We start from the raw sequence: 23,636 nt of genomic DNA, 5'->3' as shown, positions 1-23,636 counted from the left end.
TGCCCTTGATATTCAATTCTAGTATTTTGTTTTATATTTCAATTTTTACTCTAACATTTTTATGAGATGAATTCTAAATTATTATTACTTATAGTTTGCATTACATTCTCTTCATTTCTTTCTGAGACTGTTCTTCAGAAATGAGCTCAGGCAGCATGTGGACATGCCCCAGAGGGCCTACTCCATCAGCAAATATGCCACCCTCTACCCTCCACAATGAAGTGACTAGGAATACTTTCAGGGTAACCTGACATTTGCTAACAGTAAAAGATCCCACCATCCCCTCCTAGAATCATAAATCTCACTAATTTCTGTCAATCGAAGTGAGGGTTCATCCCATTGCATGCTCTCCTTTCATGGAACAAGAACCAAAGTTCAACAACTCCCAGTTGGCTTCTGGTTTCAATCCAGGATAAACTGTAAAGAAAGGCTTCCTCTGACATCTGTGTTTAATCCTCCCTGACACATCAAGAACTCACCTTCAGGTACTGTCTGGTCTCCTGAGTATAAACACTACTTGTGTTTCATCTATGAGGATATAGGTATTTCTTTTGACTCTATTTTTTTTATTTTTGATGTACCATTTCTCCAAGAATTTCACATCAGCAACTGATAATCAGATTTTTTTTTTCATGGTCCCCAGTACTATCCTTACAGTTCTCATTTTCAACACGAGGCTTCACAGTGCTCTAATACCATCTCCAGTCATTAGTCAAGTTCACATACTCATCCAAAGCAAGCATTCTTCTTAAGTAAGGTGAACTATCAACATGGAAGAAGAAAGTGACAAAATAAAACACCCAGTTGTCAGAATAATTCATGAACTCTTTTTTGAGTCCAGTACTTATAAGACAACGATGGACAGATTACTTGGTTAGAACAGCAAGAGTAAATTACCTCCGTGAAAAGTTTGACCATAGAAGGAAAAGTGATACAGGGTGGCAGGGGAGCGAAAGGAGAACAGAAGGACAAAAAATAAAGTTATGTGTGGAAACTTCATTTGTTGGTGAAATAGGATGTTTGAGCAACATCTGAGTCTCAGAGGAATTAGGCAGGAATTAGGAGAGAATGAGAATAAGTGGAACTGAGGCTTCAGAAAAGTTAAGAGGGAACACAATTGGCTGGCTCAGTTGGAGGAACGTGCAATTTTTGATCTCCTGGTCATGAGTTCGAGCCCCATGCTCGGGTGTAGAGATTGCCTTAAAAATTTGTGTTTAAATAAATAAATAAGAAGAAAAGAGGTAAGAATGGGTGGGGAGGTACATGAATTTGGAGGTTGGAGCAGAACTTGAGATAGATCTTTGGTAACTTCTCTTTTCTCTAATGACCATGAGCCAAGGTCATCTTTTGTCCATTCAAAGTACTGCAAATAAAGGAAGGTACTCCTGGAAAGGAGTAACTGTTTGTAACCACTGCTTTAGATAGGAAAGAAAATAGAACAGAAAGCAGTAAAGAAGCTAAAAGCAGCAGTTAAGTTCTGCTGAGTTAAAGATGAATTTGCCCTATCCCTATTTCACACAAATACCTGCTTTTCTCCAGCAACAGCTGACTGCCTGTGGTTGGAGCAGGGAAAATGGTCTGTTGGCAAGATCCAAATTTGTGGGCATGAACAATGAATTGAGGAGGAAACAAATGGAAAAAGTAGGTGGTAGAGGAAGCTGAAAACGGAGTAAAGTCATGGACCTAGGCTGCGCAGGGAAAAAAGGAAGCCAGGAGAAAGCTAAGGTACTATGAGTGAGTGAGTGAGAGAGAGAGAGAGAGAGAGAGAGCGTGCGCGCGCGTGTGTGTGTGTGTGTGTGTGTGTGTGTAGCAGGGAGGAGGCAAAAAATGACCGAGGTCTTCCTGTATTAGAATCAGAGCTTTGGTGGAAAAAGGAAAGTAAGAGAGCTGGAAGGAAAGAATGTTGCTCTCCATATGTGCCCATGTGTGAACCATTAGATTTAGATATAGCAGTCTGGAACAATACCGAAGTCCCAAAGATGAGTCTTGGAAGTAGGTTTCTAAAAATATGGGGTTTGGGGCGCCTGGGTGGCTCAGTGGGTTAAAGCCTCTGCCTTCAGCTCAGGTCATGATCCCAGGGTCCTGGGATCGAGCCCCGCATCGGGCTCTCTGCTCGGCGGGGAGCCTGCTTCCTCCTCTCTCTCTGTCTGCATCTCTGCCTACTTGTGATCTCTGTGTGTCAAATAAATAAATAAAATCTTAAAAAAAAAAAAAAGAAGTTGGAAAGGAATAGACACACGTGAGTTACAGATTTGACAAATACCAGATAAGGATTTGGAGGTGAAAGGTACAAGATCAGGGGCTGACAAAAGTTGCAAAAGAGGAGAGGCTTTCCTTTGGTGAGAATGTAGAGTTCTGTATGAGCAACATGGAAATGTGGGACAATACTTGGGCCACCTCGCAGAGGTTCTGAGGGTCACCTGAAGTAATTGATGTAGAAGCCTTCCAAGGAGTGTAAAATAGAACTCAAATGGAAAGAGTTACTATTGTTATTATTTACTGTCATTATTTGTGTACAAAATTATACATACAGACATCAGAACCTGCACACACACAGCACTACAAAATTGCTAGTCTTATATGCTATCAATCCTACTTTACTATTAACAGTTGCAACTCGCGTCAGATCTTACACTTTATCTTAACAGTTTTTGAAGCATTTCATGTGCACATTTTAATATTTTTTCACAACCATCTGGGAGGTAAATAGTGTAGGTGTTATTACCCAGAGAGGTAGGAACTGAGGAACTGAGATATGGAGTGATTTGGCTAAGGCCAATTCCAGTGCCAGAGCCAAGACTTAAATTTTGATCAAATAAACAGTAGTCTCTTAACTCCTATTGTGAGTGGGAAAAAAAAAACAAACACAAAACTTTTCACCAGGTGTTCATTTGGTTCCTGCTTTTCCTATATAACAACATCTAGAACACAGAAACACCTGATAACTCTCAGTTCTATTTTTTTTCCTCAACCACTCTATATTAGAATATTAGAACTTTAGGAACTCAAAGATACTGAATTTGCAAGGAGACGATCCTCAACAGCCAATTTCCTCTCCAAGGCTTCAAATATTTACCTACTAGCACAATTATTCTATAAATGGTCTCTTGGGGATAAAGACAAATCCATAATTCTGTTCTGAGAAACTGCCAATCAAAAATGAATACAGAATCATTTCTCGTTGATTTTCAGGAAAATCTGATGATACGCAATACAAGCATGTCCACTACATCCAACCAATGGAAGTGTTTCAACACCAAAAGCATTCCTCAGACTCGCTCTCAAAATAATTTTTTCATTTTTAAGTAAGCTCGATGGCCAATGTGGGACCTGAACTCATGACCCTGAGATGAAGAGCTGTGTGTTCTCCCGACTGAACCAGCCAAGCACCCTTCAAAATAGATTTTTAGTAGGAAGTGTCTCTCTTGACTAGAGTTATGCTTCAGTGATGACTGTATTTTTACGTTAATGCTTGCCTAATGACTATATTTTTTTAAAGATTTTATTTACTTATTTGACAGAGAGAGAAAGAGATCACAAGTAGGCAGAGGGGCAGGCAGAGAGAAAGAGAGGGAAGCAGGCCCCCCGCTGAGCAGAGAGCCCAATGTGGGGCTCAACCCCAGGACCCTGAGATCATGACCTGAGTCAAAGGCAGAGACTTAGGCCACTGAGCCACCCAGGTGCCCCAACCCTAATGACTATATTTTAAACAGGGCGGGCCTTATTTGCTTCATCTGTAAACTGCAATCCCCAGGACTGATACGAAATAGTGTTATAAAGTGGCTACCTAGCACAGTAGCTTGACTCGTCAAAGATTCAGTAAACAGTAGAAGTGATTTTAATCAGCCATTATTTCTTAACCTGCATTTCGTCATTTGAGTATTTCCATCCTTTGTGTGAATACACCATTCATCATGCTGACACCAACAAAAGGGAATAGATCATGACAACCCTGAGTCCGAGAGCACAGTCTAATTGAGGAGGTGTTCACAAGCTAATTGCTTCACAAATGAAGTGGGTAGGGAAGGATCTACTTAAAGACACAAAAATCTCAACACAAAGAGAAGACATTTGGTAAATTCCCCAACATTAATAGTAAGAACATCTGTCCTTCAAAAAACACCAAAAAGAATGTAAAAAGATAAGTCATAAACCAGGACATAGATCAACCCAATAATGTGAATCATGCTTAATATATGGGTGACACTGGACAATAGCCAGTAAACGATTTTGTAAGATTCTGTACTAGTACCACTTTTACTCAGGAAAGGCATGTTCTAGTTTTCTTTTTGCTACTTATCTAACATCTCTCTGCATCTCCATTCACGTTCTGTTGGATCCTCTTTATAGAGACCCACTAATACCCGGCAAAAGTCATGCAGTCAGAGCGTGGCTCCCCGGCAGTCTCTGCCTCATGCCCGCTCCCCAGTTCATGGCTTATGGTTGGCTGGGCTCCTTTTACCCCCCTCTCAGGTCTTTCCTCTTCTGGCTCTCCTACCCAGATTGCTCCTGGGTGTCCCCCCGCTTCTCACCCTCCGTGCAGGACCAGCATGATGTCTGGAATGCAGAGGGCCCTCAGATGGTGCAGGGCTGGAACCTACGCTACAAGAGGGAGATGGACCCTAGGCCCATGGATGCCAAGGACTGGGCTGGGGAGGGTTGGTGGGGTTTGGAGGAGAAAAGAAGAGGGAGAGGAAGGTAGCCTCAACCTGGGAACTTTGGTGTTAAATTTCCTTATGGAGTAGAAACCAAGGAAAGTGCTGGAAACAAGCAAAATGGCAGTGGGTTCCCTCAAGGAAGGTGCACACAATCGTATCTTATGGATGAGTGGCCTAACCAAGGCCTCATGACTGCCTAAACATATACTCGGGAAAGAGACATACACAGCCATACCACACACACTGCCTAATTGTCCCGGCCCAATGAAACTTGGCGTGGGAGATTATGGACCAGACAAAGAGCACTAATAATAAAGAAAATACTTCTGTTACCTTATTCTGTTCAGCACGGTCTCTTGCAGGTGACACACACAAACTCATTTATGTCTCAGTACAGCCCCTTAGGAAGTATCTATTATAGGTTGAACCACATGGAATTGCCAAAACTCAACCATTTTGACCTACAAATGGCAACAGTGCTTGGTGCAGCCTGCATTTTGTCTGCATTTTATAGATGAAGGAACTTAGATGTAGAGCACTTAAGTAACATGCTAGAAAGTGTCAAACTTTCAGGCCAGGCAACCAGGCTCCTGTTTCTGTGGTTGTTATTAACTCCTGAAATACACTGCCTCTCCACCACACTGAATTAAAATTTCTCCTAAAAATTCTCTCCACGAATTGGTGCCCAATCATTCCCAGTCTCTACACACCAATCTGTTCATGACATGCCTACTTCTTTTGAAATGCTATCACTGCTCACCCAGTCTGGAAAACTCAGAATCAAAATTTTATTTATTTTTTTCATTTCTAGTCCACAAGAATAAAGAATATGTATTGAGTCTCTGTCAGCAGGAGCTGCAAAATCATAGGCCACGAGAGCTGAAAGGGACCATACAGATAATCTAGTCATGTTCTAAGGCAGACATAGTCACTGAGTGCTCAGACCAGGATCAGATGAGAGTCTATATTCCACAGTTCTGGTCTTTTCTTTCTCTGTCTCAGCTTTCACATTGGATTCATGCTATAGATAATACCTCTTTGTTTCTCCAGAGATTCACAACCCATTTTAACTTTCTAACTGTTGCACAGGACAATAACTGGGCTCACCAAACACTCCCTCTGTATCAACAGTCTTCCAGATGGTTCACATGCATTAATTCAGGCATCAGTGCAAGAACTCAATGGTATGTTCTATTATAAACCCTGTTTTACAAATTGGAGACTAAAGCACAGATCAAGCCATTTGTCTCAGATCACTAAGCTTGTGGACTAGCGCCAGAGGTCATGCCATACACATTTGTAGACAAGACGCTGTGGCCATAAAGCTTCATCCTGCCCTACCCTTCACTGGGCAAGGCTTAGTCTTAAATCCTTTGGGAAGCATTCCCAATTCTCCCCCGACTCTGGGCTGAGTTGAACGTCTCATCTGCCCAAACCTCAGATCCCCTGTTCATAACACATCGTATATAATTGATGACTTATTGGTCTTTCTCCACTGGATTGCAAACATCCTGAGGACAGTGACTGTGTTTTACTGTTCGTAATATTCACAGGACTTGACAGAATACATAATAGTAATCACCACATAAATATTTGTTGAATGAACACATAGAAGAATGGATGGCCACCTAATTAATCTTCTTTCCTTCAATTTTTCATTATTCTAGGTCTCTTGTATCTTGACGTGAGTTTGGGTAACCAGTAAGACATTTAATGTGTAAGTTCAATGAAGACAGGTGAGCCCTTTGTTATCTGCCTTAATAACTAAAGATAAGCCTTTTGACTTTTTGTTCCTTAAACTCTTGGGTTATAAACTTGTCATTCTACTAATATAGTAGTTTTTCCCATCCATATCTCAGATATAAATTTGTTTTAAATCTTATACTTTGACTTTTGAGTGTGAAATAAACAAATTTATGTTATTTTACCTAGCCCGTTACACCAGAAATTAGGTCCAAATAAGCAGGTCAAATACTTTGACCTTAACACAGGTTAAATAAATATTTATTTTTAAATAAATACTTATTTATTACCTTAACACAGGTTAAATAAATACTTTGACCTTAACAGGTTCTCAAATATTCATAGTCATATGGGCTTCAGATGTCATCACAGCGAGACTTTTTTTTAAATATTTTTATTTATTTATTTGACAGACAGAGATCACAAGTAGGCAGAGAGACAGGCAGAGAGAGAGGAGGAAGCAAGCTCCCTGCTGAGCAGAGAGCCCAGAGCTCAATCCCAGGACCCTGGGATTTTGACCTGAGCCAAAGGCAGAGGCTTTAACCCACTGAGCCACCCAGGTGCCTGAGGGAGATGTGTTTTAAATGATTTTATACTTAAATGTGTTCATTCTAACTGAGGTGTCCAAACTGCTACTGTGTCCTCTGATTTGCAACGGTACTCCGAATTCTAACAAATAGTGCTGAGTCAATTGGACATCCAATTGGAAAATGCATTATTTCTCTATGTCATATAAAAATTAATCCCAGATGGATACCAGAGCTTAGTACAAAAGGTAAAACAATAAAGCCTTTAGAAGAGAGCATCTTTCTGATCTGTGGGTGGACAAAAAGCACTAACTATATAAGAATAATACTAGTATATTGGACTCTATTAAGAAGCAGGGTTCATCAAAAGTAAAAAAATTAAGAGACTAAGAAAGGAAACCTCAGTCAGAAGACATTCGTAATACGTGTATCCAACAAAGGAATTATATATCTAAAATATATAAAGTATATGCACACCTAATTAAGAAAAAGACAGAAAAATGAGTGGGCAAGGACTTAGGTACTTCTCAAGAGAAGAAATCCAAATGGCCAATAAGTATACAAAAAAGATTTGCAGTCTTGTCAGTCACCAAAGAAAGACAAACAAATCCACAATGCCAGACAATTACTCTCCCACAAAAATGGCTAAAATGAAAAGGACAAAAAACAAGCAGTGTTGAGGGCACCTGGATGATGTGGTCAGTTAAGTGTCTGACTCTTGGTTTTAGCTCAGATCATGATTCAGGGATGATCTCAGAGTCCTGAGATGAAGCCCCACTTTGGGCTCCACACTCAGCATGTAATCTTTTTTTTTTTCAAGATTTCATTTGTTTATTTGACAGAGAGAGAGAGAGAGAGAGAGATCACAAGTAGGCACAGAGAGGCAGGCAGAGAGAGAGGGAGAAGCAGACTCCCTGCTGAGCAGAGAACCTGACGTGGGGCTCAATCCCAGAACCCTGGGATCATGACCCAAGCCGAAGACAGAGGTTTAACCCACTGATCCACCCAGGTGCCCCCAGCATGGAATCTTCTTGAGATTCTCTCCCTCTCCTTCTGCCACTCCTTCTCATGCTCTCTCTCTCAATAAATAAATCTTAAAAAAAAAAAAAAAGAAGTGTTGATAAGGATCTGGAACAATGGGGTCTCTGACTATTGCCCCTGGGAGTATAAAGTGCACAGTCACTTGGGAGAATTCTTTGGCGTATTTCATTAACATGCTCTACGTAAAGCAGTTCCATGCCTAGGTATACCTTCTGGAAATGCATATACACATTCAACAAAAGACATTCGTGAGAGTGTTTCCACTCTGTAGTGGAAACTACATGTGTGTTCATCAATTGTGGAGCAAAAAAATTAAATGTGTATAGCCACGGTATGGAGCGCCACACAAAAATGAGAATGAAAAATCTACAAATTCACATAATTTGGGTGAATCTCAGAGATACAATGTTGAGTGAAGAAGCCAGACACAGAAGAATGAGTACTATAGGACTTCTTTTATGTAACTCCAAAAACTGGCAAAGCTAATCTATAACTTAGAAGTCAGGAGTCTAGTGGTTAGTTTGGGGAGGTGGAGTAAAAGGACTGCATGGGAGCATCAAGAGGGTGTATGGATGCCCGTGATGTTTTGTTCTTCTGATCTGGAAGCTGGAATCTGAGAGATGCTTGAGAGTCTTAACCTTATATTGATGACATATTTACTTTTCCACATGTAAGGTATAAAAATAATAAAAATTACATGGAGAAGAAAGTCTTGGTGAAGGGCAATAACCATTACTTATGTTCATTATCACTTCATACATAAAAATGCATATTGGTTTGTTTTTTTTTTTAGTAACATAGAATGGATTTGTAAATTGTTTCATTACCATATTCCATTGTGTAAGTAAGAGTCCAGTGTCAGTTTCCTGAGTATTAGGGATTGAACTGGGTACTCTCCAGACTCATAAATTGAAGTCCTAAATCACTAATATCTCGAATGTGATTTTACTTGGAAATAGGGTTGTTGTAGATGTAACTAAGTCAAAGTGAAGTGTTACTGGAGTAGGGTGGGTCCCTACTCCAGTATGCTTGGTGTCCTTGTAAAAGAGGAAATTTGGACACAGTTATGCATGTACAGAGGGGAGATGAGGACCCAGGGAGAAGACAGCTATACAAGCCAACAGAAGAGGCCTGGAACAGCTCCCTCCCTCACAGCCTTCAGAGGGAACCAACTCTGCTGACATCTTGATCTTGGATCTTGAATTTCTAGACTCCAGATTTGTGAGACAATACACTTCTTTTATTTAAACCATTCAGTTTGTGGTAATTAGTTACAGCAACCCAAGCGAACTAATACGCTGGGAAAACCAAAAGGGGAAGCAACGTGCCTCTGGATACCCAGCCAGATAACAGGAAGGGACGGTGGGGTTAAAGGCTCTTCTGCAATAGGGACACCTGCTGCCCACTCCACCACTACTTCAACTAGCAGCTCACCCACTTGGTAAGGCTGCTCTAGGGAAGGAAGAATAATGGAAGGCGTTATGCAAGGGAATGATCCTTTTCCTATTTTGAAGCAATGTAATGCTTGGAGTCATGGGATGCACTGAAGATGGAACGTGAGCACCTAAGCCTCCCAAACAGTTCTGGAGACCCTGGCAAGAATCCTCAGAGAGGATTTTTCTGACCTGGCAGTGGCCTGGGTCTGGAGTACTTTCAAGAGGTAAAATGGTCCCCCGGATTATTCCTAAAGCAGTGGTTCCAATCACGCTTTAGTCAGGACCTCTTAGAGAATCTGTTGAAAGCCAAAAGTCCCTTCATCAGATAAATGCCCATATTCATCCAGATTTAAGAGTATACGTAAAGATTTTTAAGGCAGGGGATTTTTTTTATCTCTCTTCTAGAAATAAAGATGGATGGCTACAGATAATGGCTAAAGACAATTTCACCTGTCATCTCAGAGGAAGTTAGCAACTACTTGTCCTCTGCCAAGACTCAAAGGTATCATTCTGGAAACTTTGTAACTTTCCCCCATGGGTTGGTTTTTCTCTTCCCCTATCTTTTCTTCTGCAGTGACTAGCAGTTAATTACTTAAAATGCAAAGAGAACGTATGTCTCTCTTCAGGGGCACAAAGGAAAGGGGAGGCCTGAGGATGGAACTCAGTCCACAGCCTGGTTTGGGGAAAGAGGGAATAACAGTGAGGAGAGAAGCACAGACTGATCAGTGCTCACCTGTGGTGAACAATGAAGAACATCATTTCCTTGGAGAAAATTCTCATTCTCTTCCCTGTGGAATTTCTAGTGTTTCATTTCAACTCCATTTGCCAGCATAATTAAGTTGACATTACCTGTGCAGGACTATGAGAAGCTAAGTTATTGACTGGGGCTGGTTTGGAGGGTGAAGAGGGGGAAATAAAAACATGCAAGTATTTTATATTTTACACTGAAGATCTTTACTGCGAAGATCACAAACCCCAAAGCTACAACTGGTTAAACATTGCTCAAAGAGTAGGAGGCACTCAAGTGTAAAGGCGGATCCTACAATTTGCTCATCATCATATTTGCAGAGCTAGGCATCTGCCTGGCACATGGCAGACACTCCAAAAATCATGTGAATAAATGAATGAATGAATGAATGAAGGCATAAATGAGTGAAATGGTCATGGGATTTGCAGTTCATAAGATTTGGATACTAGTGTACATTCATTCATCCATTAAGTAGATGTGTGACAGGTCACTCTGTCTTTGGGACTGGCTTTCCATTTCTACAAAATGCGGGTCCTGGACTCCATATAGAGAAGGTGCTCAGACAATCTACACTTAGAATATGAGTATTAGTTAATTATTAGTAGTAATTATTAATTAGCTAATAAGTTAACTAATGAGTATTCGTTAACAGTTAAGGCAAAGCTATCTGAAGTGCCCACTCTGTATGGTAGATAAGATGGGGTGGTATGTGCTGGACATATAGTCTAAGAGTTTGCAGAAATCTAATTTGGGAAAGCTTTGCTCTGTCCTTCGGAAAGTGAGACCTACATTTACCTAATGTGAGGTCCTGTGATCTGTAATGCACTCAGTGGCACTTGCGTAGCTATTGCTGCAGGCAGGACTGGACCAAAATAGTAGGAGGAAAAATGAGAGGCAATGTCAGAATTCTGCTAGGGAGAGGGTTTTGACAAGTACAACTGCTCATTTGGATGAGAGAAGTTAACCCTTTCAGACCATCAGAGATTCCCACCACCTCGAGAACAGTCTCAGGAGTGGACCTCAAGGTTCTCCAAGTCTTTCGGTAAGGGAACGAGTCCCATCGTTTAGCTCATCTGCTCATCTTCAGGGCACATACGTCCTGAAGGTCTTGCATAAACACAATACAACTGAAACACGATTCAATTCGGAATGAAACAACAGCTATGCTGTAAAAGAAATAAAAAATATACAGACTGACCGGAAATTGATTTCATTAATACTTATTTGGTTTACATTTGGGTTTTGTGTGAAATTAAGGGGATAATTTCTCTTACATTTTCGATAAATGGCTCTAGTTTTATTCAATGACTATTGTCCATCTTAAAGATGATTTTCTTATTGGGGAAAAAAACCTATGCTGTTACTATCCACACATCTTTTAATATTAAATGTCCTTTCTTGAAAATAATTAGCAAAACCTCCAATACATACACACATACTGAATTGTTATACACAGCTTCTTTTGGTTAGTTTATCAAATTCTCCCAGCAGATTCCTCCAGGTTCTGGGCAGTGTTGTGCTTTGGCAGATCTAACTCCACTAGAAGGACTTAAATAGTTTCAAAGGTATTGGGACCAGACACAGAATTTAACGGGCTTCCTAATTTCCATCTATCCTGACCTCACGGATACCAGGGTTTGTGTGATCTTTATGAGATATATCCTCTCACTGACCTGTGATAAATAAAGCATTGTTTTCTTTTTTCTTTTTTAATGATCTAAAATGTACAGTGTTTTCACAATGACTTTTTCTCATTTCTTGGTTCAGGAAATATGAATCTTGCCTCCTGCAGTCATCCTGTTATTCACCAACAAATATTACTGACCCAACAACTCCTCAGCTGAGGTAGAAGAACACAGAGAGGGTGGGAGAGGCCACGGTCTTGTTTTCTCCACACAGATTCATAGGGAAGTCTTTGCTTTCCCTTCCTTGCCTCAAATGGGTGCCTCAGTGGTTTGAGGCCATGTCTGGAGGAGCCTAGGATGTTAAAATACCTCAAAAACAACAACAAAAAATAGTATGTCCAAAAGCCACAGGGACCACATGTTGTGAATGACAGCTTGGAAATGCTTTTGCTGGACTACAGACGTTAAGGATACAAACTTATCTAGGACTTTTAAAATAAACCATGATGAAAACAATACACATGTGCTATTCTTAGTGTTTGATAATTATACTGAGAACAATTTTTTCACTGTCTATTTAATCACATTGTTGACTACACAAAGAAATATATAATATTCTTTGCATTGGTATAGGTGTTAAAGTTAAAAAAATAAAGCCTACGGAATTGAGATGTTATCTGAAATCAATTTTTTTTTTTTAAAGGTAAGCCTCTGAGTTAGCCATTAAAAAAAATTTCTTGCTCAGTGTGCCTGGGAGGAGCCCATATTTCATACTGTTTGATGCCCACTGAATACACTGACCTGGAAGGATTTCATGATAACGGTAATAAACCCAAGCACCAGCCTTCAAGTATCCTATCTTCTGGTTCTTTTTTTTTTTAAGATTTATTTATTTATTTATTTGACAGACAGAGATCACAAGTAGGCAGAGAGGCAGGCAGAGAGAGAGGAAGGGAAGCAGGCTCCTTGCTAAGCAGAGAGCCCAATGCAGGGCTCGATCCCATAACCCTGAGATCATGACCTGAGCCCAAGGCAGAGGCTTTTAACCCCCTGAGCCACCCAGGAACCCCCAATCTTCTGGTTCTAAGTCCCATGGAAAATACCTGGATCAATTGTTCCCACATTTTGTATCTGAACTGTGCGGGTTATGTATGAAGCCCCAGGGGATTGTCGTGCCAAAAATCCTGATTCAGTAAGTATAGGGTGGGGACAATAAAATGTATATTTCTGTTACCCCTAAACTAAGACTATCATCCTGAAACCATCAATATCCATAAAACCAGCACATAAATAATAGATTTGCCTCATTGTTGAAATAAAAATTGAAGGTGATACTCTATAGTAAATTTGTGCTCAGAGGTAGTAGAGTTCAACAGAGGTAATTACCCTCCCTACTTCTTGGGGCTGTCACTATGTGTATCTGAGTGCCCATCCTGTATACAGGAGTTCAAATGTTTGAGTAACTCTCAAAAGTGACTACCTTCCACACTATCTTCTGCTTCTCATACTGGCATGTAACGTTAGTTACCATAGTCAGACAACAAATAGCATTGCCAATAATAATGGAGCTTCTAGGAAGTCAATTTACAATTTATAGACTGAATGTATGAGTCTCCCCAAAAGTTATATGTTGAAATCTACTCCCCAGTGTGATGGTTTGGAGATAGGACCTCTAGGAGATAATGATGTTGTGAGGGTGGAACGCTTATGAATCGATTAGTACCCATATATAAGGGACTCCAGAGAACTCCCTTGTTTGGAATATGGAGTATGGAGATTTCTTATAAAATTAAAAATGGAAATACCATACGATGCAGTAATTCCACTCCTGAGTACATACCCAAAGAAAATGAAAACACTGATTAAAAAAGATACATATACCTCCTATGTTTATTGCAGCATTATTTACAATAACCAAGATACAGAAGCAACCCAAGCACCCATTGATACATGAATGGCTAAATAAGGGGTGTGTGTGTGTGTGTGTGTGTGTGTGTGTGTGTGTCTACAATGGAATATTACTCAACCATGAAAAAGAATGAAATCTTGCCATTTGCAACAACATGCATAGATCTAGAGGACATCATGCCAAGTGAAATAAGTCAGGCAAAGAAAAACAAATACCATATGATTTCACTTATATGTGGAATCTAAGAAGCAAAAACAACAATCAGAAATAGGTTCATAAATACAGAGAACAAACTGGTGGTTGTCAAAGGGGAGGAAGTTGGGGGATGGGCAAAGTAGAGGAAAGGGATTCAGAGGTACAAACTTCCAGTTATACAATACATAAGTCACAGGCCTGAAAAGTATAGCACAGGGAATATAGTCATTACTGTAATAATGTATGGTGACAGATGGTAACTACATTAATTATGGTGAACACTGTGTAATGTATAGAACTGTAGAATCACTAAGTCATACACCTGAAACTAATATAACATTGCATGTCAACTATACTTCAATAATAACATTTTTTTTTTTAAAGAGAGAGACTCCAGAGAACTCCCTCGCCCCTTCCACCATGTGAGGTTACAATGAAAAGATGGACACTTGCAAACAATGGAATAGGATAGGGAGCCCCGAAATAAACCCGTGTTTGTATGGTTAATTGATCTATGACAAGAGAGGCAAGAACATACAATGGGGAAAAGATTTGATAAATGATATTGGGAAGACTGACCAGCTACATGCATAAGAATGGAACTGAAGCACTTTCTTACACCATACCCAAAAATAATCTCAAAATGGATTAAACATCTCTTATCCTGAAACCATAAAACTCCTAGAAGAAAAATAGGCCTCAGCCTCAGCAACATCTATGAGCCCAGGAAGTGGGCTCTCCCAGCCACCCTAACTGTTAGAAATAAATTTCTGTTTTTATAAACCACCCAGTCTATGGTACTTTGTTATGGTAGCCTGAATGAACTAAGACTACCCCTTAATATGGAAAACAAATGAAAAACAAATCTATTAAAATTATGGCCAGTGAATTTAATGTCTAGAGCAAGGGTAGGCATTTTCTGTAAAGGGCCAGATGCATTAGGCTTTGCCGGTTACAACTACTCACTGGGTAGAACACACAAGTTCATATATAATGTGATGAATAGATAGAATAATGATCCTGGCTGTTTTCCAAAAAAGCTTTTTTTTTTTTTTTTAAAAGATTCATTTAATTTATTGACAGAAGGATCACGAGCAGGCAGAGAGGCAGGCAGCAGAGAGAGAGGAGGAAGTAGGCTCCCTGCTGAGCAGAGAGCCCAATGTGGGGCTGGATCCCAGGACCCTGGGTCCATGACCTGAGCTGAAGGCAGAGGCTTTAACCCACTGAGCCACCCAGGTGCCCCTCCAATAAAGCTTTATTTATGGACACTGAAATTTGTTTTTCATATAATTGGCTTGTGCTACAGAACATTATTCTTCTCTTGATTTTTTTTTTCAACCATTGAAAGATATAAAAACCATTCTTAGTTCAAGGGATATATAAAAAACAGGCAGGGGCCAGATTGGCCCTTAGGCCATAGTTTGCCCACCCCTGGGCTAGAGCACAAGATCAGAGTCCATAGCTATATGAACTTTCTTCTTCTCTACTGTTCTTTTGGTTGCATTGTTCTTTGGTCATAGATTGCATTCCTGCCTCCAACCCACCCCCATGCAAATACACTAGGGTCCTGGAAAGAAGATATATGAAATTCATTGCAAAATCATTGCTCCTACAGACACCCTGTGCATTCACATTGTGTTGCCCTGTAAGAGATACATTACGAACATCAAATAAGGCCCAGACCTACCATGGAACAAGATAGTCTTGTGAAGTCTTCCCCACTGACTATGCTTATGGCTCCTCATGTGTAAATCTAGACTTGACAGAATGGACCTCAGGGAGGGCCTGCCTGTAGCCTTGCCATGAACATAGAAATCAAACAACAACAGCAAAACACAAATAAAAACTTATTATTCATCAGACTGTGGGTCTTGCTTATGAATATCTCTTTATCTCTTATCCATATAGCAAAATAGGTTCATCATGAATTTAAAGCCTATTAACAGAGTCAGTTCTGATCTCCTGTTTCCTTCCAGCTAAGTAGCATGAAAGGGATGAGAGAAGCTGATGGATAATAGAGAGCTGTCAACGTTAAAAGGTTTACTCTATTAATATAGGGCAACATTTCCCAAAGCGTGGTATGCTGAATGCTGACTGTTAGATGTTCTGCCAAAAAAAGCATTTCAAGGTCAAATAAGTTTAGGAAGTGTGTCATAAAATATCCCTTCTTTCTTGATTCTTAGCATGCATTTGTAAATTAAAGGCTCTGAGGATTTTTGCAATAAAACTGCTTACCTAGGTTAAGTCAAGTGTTTCTCAAACTTTCTTAGGAAACCTTTTTTTTTTTTTCCTTTCCTTCACTTAACTGTTATTCGTATGCCAAAACACTAATGATCCAGATGACATTTTGGGAAACACTGATATAAACAAGAGGAAAAAATGGAAAGGTTTTAAGTAGGGAAGTGAATTATGTTTTAGAACCAACCACTTTGGTAAGGAGCAGACCTTTCTTTCCTAATTTTTGTCATTTTTAGGAAATGACCCTATATTATAGTCATGTGCTCAAGCCAGCAAATACAGCCACATTTGTTAACTTTTTAAGAAGTGATAAAATACGTGATGGTTTAAAAATAACCCTAACAGTACACATGATGGTGTGAAAAGCAAATGATGGTGTGTTGCCACTCTCTCACCTCTACACCAATAGTCTGGTATATTCTCCAGACATACTAGGCAGGGTTACCAGCTTCCATTTCATTTTTTGTTTTTTGTAGCAACTTTAAATCATAGGCATGAGTCTACTGCTTTGGATTATAAACTTTCAGCAGTATCTACCAAAACAATTCATTCTTACACTTCTTTTGGCCTCATATACCTCTTATATCAAATCTATCAACAAGTTCTAGCAATTCTACTTTCAAAATACATGTCAAGTCTGTCCACCTCTCTCCACCCTCCCTGTCCGAACAGTCACTGGCACTCTGCCCTAACTGGTCTTCCTTCTTGTAACCCTTTATCCTTCTTGTCTTTTGCTCTTATTGCATCCATAAAGAGTTCCTCAAAACATAAATTAATGGTCCTTGGCTTCAAAGTCCTCAATGGCTTCCCATCAAAATAAAATTCAGAATCTTTTTCAAGATCTGTGAGGTTTTGCATGATCAGGGTCCTGCCTACTTTCCCACACTCATGTCCAGCCTCTCAGCCATCTCCTCACCAAACTCTAGCCGCATGTGCTTCCTCTCTGACCCCTGAATATTTCCAGCCTTCTCCTCTCCTTACAGCTTTCCCATCTGCTACTTCCTCTACCCAGATTGCTTTTTCTTACTTTTTTCCCAAGCTAAGCCCTATTCTTATTTCAAATATCAATTTAAATCTTTCATTGTCCGAGAGACCTTCCCAAAACACCAAATCTGAACCAGTTCCCATTGTTTTGTTTTGAAGATTTATTTGAGAGAAATAGAGCATGCACATGAGCAGGGAGGAGGTGCAGAGGGAGAGAGAGAGAGAGAGAGTCTCAAGCAGACCCCCTGCTGAGCTGGGAGCCTGATGAGGGACTCAATCCCACAACCCTGCAATCATGACCTGAACGGAAATCAAGAGTTGGATGATAACCAACGGAGCCACACAGGCACCTCTCCTGCTTTGCCCTTTTTTTTTTTTTTAATTGCACCCTGTTCTTCATTCTACTTCCAACAATTTGTTATTACATGTTTATTTTTTAAATGTCCATAAGTTCCACAAGATGGGGAACGTATCTGCTTTATTCAGCACTAACTGTGGAAAAATTGGCACTGTGTCTGGTCACAGAAGAGACTTAATTATTATTTTTACATGAATGAAGCTCACCATTGGAAAGTTCTCTGATAGTTTTATCTGCTGCCTTTTCCTTACATGAAAACTTAGCACCACCCAGATTTTTGTTTTTTGCACACTGATCACCCAGAAGATGCATGCGTTCACCTCTGTGGGGAGCAGGGCTCTAAGGGACGTCTCCTGTAGCTGTCCTCTTAAGCTTCACTAGCCATCTCAATTTATTCTCTTCTTGGGAACTCACTGTACTTATATTCTGTACCATTCATTTGGTGTGTACTCTTATATTGCCTTGTAACAACTCATCTACTATTGTTAATGAACACCTTATCTTTACAGCTTGTCTGACCAATGATGTCATAAGTCTGTCGAGTACAGGACCTGGTACTTCACAACCAAAAGTACACAGCATGCCTCCACAGAGTTGTACATAGTTGTACGAAAGGAGTCTCTGTCCGGCACCTGTAGTGCCCCCATTTTAACACTTAAGTCTGGGGATTTGACTCATTTTCTTTCACTGCTTTCTTCCCCAACATTTTGGAGTGTGTTGCCGTCATACTGGAAATGAAAGCTGGGATAAAGAGTAGTTAAGGGAGGAGAGTGGGGGACAGAGAACTTGCCTGAAGTTTCTCATCTCCTCCTCTAGTGTTGAAAGAGGTAAAGACAACTTGGTAAAGGACTGGGCATCCTTTATACTGCTAGGGATCTCCTAGAATATTTAGAAGAAAGACTTGCTCAAGACTTGGAAATATGGATTTTTAGAACTTACGTGAAACAAGAAAATTTCAGTCATTAACTCAGTCTCTTATCACTTGATTTTTGGATGAATTAGACCCAAACACCCATCTAATTAAGGAAGTATCTCTGGGACCCAAGAAGTTAGTCTGTCTTTTACTTGCCAATTCCAATGTTGTCCAAATAACGGTTGTTAAGGAATATTTAAAATGCTGAATACCTTAGCTACTTTTTGCTTTATTTTCTTCCTCACCAAAATACAAGGGTTATTATGAAAGTTCTGCCACCAACCTTCCTCAAGCTACTTCTGAAACATGGAACAGGAAAGTTAAGCCTATAACAGTATTATATTTGTTAGCATAGAACTGTTCAAGGAATGTAGACGTTTTCACAATGATCTGTCTACCTAGTGTATCTTCACAACAACCTTTTAAGGTGAACAGAGTAGTAGACATTGTTATCTTGAATCAGTCAATAAGGAAACTGAGCATGAGAAAGAGGGCCTTAATGATATAGGCACCAAGTGGCTAACTTCCAGGTTTGTGTTGGAGAAGTCACCTAAAATGTAGGATCACTATTATCACAACCCCGTTATTCAGTAAGTTCTAGAACAGGATTGTTAACCTGGGGTCAGGCCTGGCTACAGAATTTGCGGCATCTAGTATAAAATGAACACTTGGAGCTCCTTCTTTGCAAATTATTGAGAGCTGACAATGACAGCAGAACTTTAAACCAAGTGCGGGGGCCTTCAAAGTTCAGAGTCCCGTGTGACTGCACAGTTTGCGTTTCTGTGAGGCTGGCCCTGCCCAGGGCCTCCACACATCTAACATTTGGTTTGGTATCAGGGAGGCTGTGAACTCTGAAAATGTAGGCAGAATTTTTTCTTAATGTGCATGTGTTTGTGTTTCATATCCCATAGCTTTTTTTTTTTTTTTCAGATTCTTAATGTGGTCTGTTAACAAAATAAAGCATGAAGAATGCCTCTTCAAGAGTAAAAAATGTTCTCACGGAGCCCACAATGCCAGGAACGAGCATGCTGGCTCCCGTGCATGATCTTTCTGGAGACTGAGCTTGTGAACGAGTGGGTTTTCATGACTGCATGCGAGTAAATGCAAAAACCAAAGAATTCTTAAGACTGCCCAGATGTTGCCAGAAATACACTCAAAATGCATCTTCAGATGACAGGGAAGCAAATGGTGAGATGTTCACGATGACCATATATTCCTTATAAACCCCAACGGGATACCCAAATATGAGCTCTTTTGTTGAATTTTACCCCCTTAAAGAAAGCTTCTCCCTCTTCTGTAATTAGATATCACATTCCCTCCTTCAGACAAAGGAGAAATACCTCACTGCAAGATTTACCAACTTGTAGTGTAGGAGTCAGGTAGGAATTTGTTTAAAAAGCAGGTGCAGAAAATGCCCTCAGAAATGGAAAGGGTCCGGGGTGCCTGGGTGGCTCAGTGGGTTAAAGCCTCTGCCTTCGGCTCAGGTCATGATCCCAGGGTCCTGGGATCGAGCCCCGCATCGGGCTCTCTGCTCACCAGGGAGCCTGCTTCCCTTCCTCTCTCTCTCTGCCTTTCTCTCTGCCTGCCTCTCTGCCTATTTGTGATCTCTGTCTGTCAAATAAATAAATAAAATCTTAAAAAAAAAAAGAAAGAAAGAAAGAAATGGAAAGGGTCCTCTGAAGACCAGCATTCCGAGAAACACTACAGGTGAAATACTTCAACACCCGAGTCGGCTGGTAAAACCTCATAGCCATCTCCTGGAAGTCTCACACACAACTATCCCTAAATGTGCGCGGTGCCAAAAGCCTGGTCTTGCCAATTAGAGTGGTTGCCTTAAAATTTTACTTAGTCTCTTTGCCCTTTCAGACTAAATAGGCTTGCTTCTCAGCCAGATCTCCAGCTCATATAAATGGGGGTAGGGAGATGAGTAACTGAAACCAGAGGGTAATTCTCAAATCTCCTTTCTCCCAGTGTCAAACTTCTCATGATGCACTTCGAACAAGTAGAAAAGTACGATTAACCCGAGCTTCTTGTTCACCCTGCTGTCCCTGCTCTGTCCTTGCTCATGGTACACTGGGGGCACTCCACATGATTCAACCAGCCGCCAAAGCTCCTGCAGACCCATCCCTCCAGGACCTGGTTGCTCGCACTAGGTACCTAATCCATCCAAGAGTAAGCGTTCATTAATTCTACCCATCCCGCAAGATGAAACAGGAGGCTGGCAGGTGAGTAGTAGTTGAGAGTAGCTTTCCTCTGGTTTCTAAGATTAAGTTGGCTATTAATCCTTTTAATTGAATGGAATTGCCCCCTCGGGCAATCTTCCTCTCCCCGGGTGTACGCAGCCTTCCTACAAGCCATCTACTCGAATTGGAGTCTGTTGGTACCTGCTCCCCGGCTCTTCCCAGCACGCCCAGGCCACAGGGAGAGGTGGCAAACTTCCGACAGCCGCAGACCCCACCCGGGCCGGCCCTGCGCCCTTCAGCGGGGGATGGGGCCTGCGCGAGGCCGGGCTGGGAGAGGGAGTGGGAGGGTCCCGGCGCGCGGCCGGGCGCGGGGCTCGGGGCGAGCGAGCACGCGCCGCGGGGCCGGAAAGCGCGCCGGCTCTCTCCCGCGCAGGGAGGGCCGCGGACCCGGCGCCGCTCCACACGTGGCCCGGAATCGCCGCGCTCACTTCAGGAATAGCCCCAGGGCCTCAGGTAGCGGCCGCCAGACCCGGCCCGGCGCCTACCTCCCTCCATCCTGGCTGCCCCGAGCGACTCGCGCGTTAACCCTCTCGCGCCCGGCGCGGCCCGCCGCCTCTGCCACCCCCAGCGCGCACCACCTCGGCGAGCAGTGCAGGCGCCCAGAGCGCGGGCCGACGGCTGGGGGTGGGGGGCGACCGCAGGAGGACTGAGCCTTCCAAACCGCTTCCCTCCCGCCTCCTGGCCGAGCCCACCCTCCCTCGGGGTCCGCGGGGACCCGCCCCTCCCGCGCACCCGCCGAGCCTGCCTGCCTCCCCGGCCGCCCCCGCCCCGCGTGGCCTCCGAGGCGTGGGCTCGGTGAGCTCTGGGCTGCGGCCCCCGGAATACCTGCTCCTCCGGCGCGGGTGGGGTTCAACTGGTGGTCCCGTGAACCCCACTCCTTCCCCGAGGCTCCGGCAAGTACTCCAGCCGCAGGGAAAAGCGCTCGCGGCTTTAGGCTCCCAAACGTGACACTCTATATATCCGGCTCCGAGACTGGGTGTGGGGAGGGAGGAAACCACCCTCCCTCCGACCTTCCCCGTCGCCGCCGCGGCCTCGGCGTGGGGCGCAGTGGCGGCGGCAGCCTCAGCCCGCGGCGGGAGGAGGGTGCGGGGCTGGCGAGGGCCCTTAACAGGCCGCGGGGCGACCGCACGGTGCGCGCAGGCCCGCCCGGCGGCTTCCATTCATTGAGCACCCAGCACAGATGCTCGCTATTACTCCCGGGCTTTTTTTTTTTTTTTTTTTTTTTTTCCTTCCCATTTCTTTTTCCTTTCTGTCTTTTTTTTTTTTTTTTTTTTTTTTTTTGTTAAGCTGGGCAAGGGGAAAGGGAACTAGAAAGGCGCCCCTCTCTGGTCTGAGAAAGAAAAGCTCCCACACCTTGAGAGAGAAAGGAGGAAAGTGGGGGGTTGGTGCGGGAAGAGAGAGGCAGAAAGTCTAAGGTTCTGGTCTGAATGCTTGGAGGACACACTTTCCCCCCACCCACCCTAACAGAAAATAAAGCCTCAAAATCCGAGTTCGCTAAGCTTGTAGGTACCACACACCCTGTGGGAGGGATGCTCTTGTATCTGCTCCACTCTGCGGAGGCGCCCTGCAATGACCGGCCAGCGCAACGTCCTTTTTAAAATCCGGGGGGGTGGGGGCACGCTCTACTTAGACCCAGGGTTTGGAGGGCAGACCTGAGGCGTTGTCTGGCCGCGGGGTGGAAGTGGGCAGCTGGTGAGAAGACTAGAAAGGACCAGAGGTGCGCGCTGCAGAAACAGCAGCGCTTGGACAGATTAAAAAGAAAAGGAAAAAATAATAATAAGACGTTTTGCTTCTTAGCCTGGTAGCTCTTTTGCAGATTTGGTTTGGTCATTGTTAATATTTAAACGGAAAAACTGGATCCGTCGTGAGGGAAGACTTGTAGAGGGCGGACAGGCGGGGGGTGCAGCCGTCCTAGTCCTCAGCTCGGGAAGTGCTGAATGAGGGCCAACGCCCAACCTATTTCCTAGAACAAGGTGGAAGATAAATTCCCAAAAAATACGGTGTGTTAAGATAAAACAAAATGAACATTGCCCTAGAAGCTGTCTTCACGGTCCTCATTACAACAATTGACATACAGATAAATAAAATTTAATTCATGAAGGATGGAGATAATGAAATGAGCTTTTTTTTTTTTTTTTTTTTTTTTTTTTTTTTTTCTTTGCATTAAGAAGAATTCATGCCCATCTTGAATTCTCTCCTATGGGGCTCTCTTTGGTTAAATGTAGCAAGCAAAGTGTAGCCTAAAGGCACTGTGGCTAATTTCCTCTGGTGACTGTCCAAAAGCAAGAGAAGGAGAGGAAAAGTTAGGACCAAGTAAATATACTTTTTTTTGTTACCCCTTCCCCCACTGAAGAATAAATCGGAATGTATTCTCAAAACGTGTATGACAGTACTTGAAATGATACTGTCAAATGTTGGTGAGACTATGTTGTAATTCCTCATCACACTGGATAGAAGGTAAATTTTTACAGCTCTTCGGAAAGCAATTTATTAACACATTTCCAAGGCATAAAATGTTCACTCAAAAATGCTTACTGTTCTGAACCTTTTGATGAAGAATTCCCATTTTTTAGAATATATCCAAAGGAAATCACCCAAAAAAGGGAAATGCCTTATGGACGAAGTTACAGGTTTATTATAACATTATTTATAAGGTAGAAAATAAACATGCTTTCAGTGGAATGTTGGCAACTAAAATGCAACATTATTGTAGATTACAAAATTGTAATTGGATTATCACCTTTTAAAATGACATTTACATATAGATAATGTATTGGTCTGCTAGTGCTGTCATATTGAATGAAGTACACAGACCGAGTGGCTGAAACAACAGAAATTTATTGTCTTATAGTTCTGGAGGCTAGAAGTCTGAGAACAAGTGTCTGCAGGATTCTTCCTTCTGCGGGCTGTGAGAAGAATGTTTCAGGCCTCCTACCTAGCTTCTGGCGGTATGCTGGTAATTTTTGGCTTCTCTTGGCTTATAGAAATATAATCTTTGCCTTCATGTTCACACAGTGT

At 42.1% G+C, this 23,636-nt stretch overlaps 1 protein-coding gene across 3 annotated transcripts in view; it reads right to left on the bottom strand.

The window, feature by feature from the left end:
• The window catches only part of FAR2 (fatty acyl-CoA reductase 2), a 137,478-nt gene extending 115,672 nt beyond the window's left edge, over positions 1-21,806 (bottom strand). The window contains exon 1 of one of the 3 annotated variants that reach the window (XM_047740141.1): positions 21,444-21,806. The gene's annotated coding sequence lies outside the window, so the exon portion shown is untranslated. The remainder of the gene's footprint in view (positions 1-21,443) is intronic. The other 2 variants (XM_047740139.1, XM_047740137.1) reach the window with 2 other exon arrangements.
• Positions 21,807-23,636: the final 1,830 nt, after the last annotated feature.

This window comes from Lutra lutra, chromosome 8 (assembly GCF_902655055.1).
Source record: "Lutra lutra chromosome 8, mLutLut1.2, whole genome shotgun sequence".
Lineage (NCBI taxonomy): Eukaryota > Metazoa > Chordata > Mammalia > Carnivora > Mustelidae > Lutra > Lutra lutra.
Note: the sequence above shows the minus strand (reverse complement) of the source record. Positions and strands in the feature narration are given on the sequence as shown.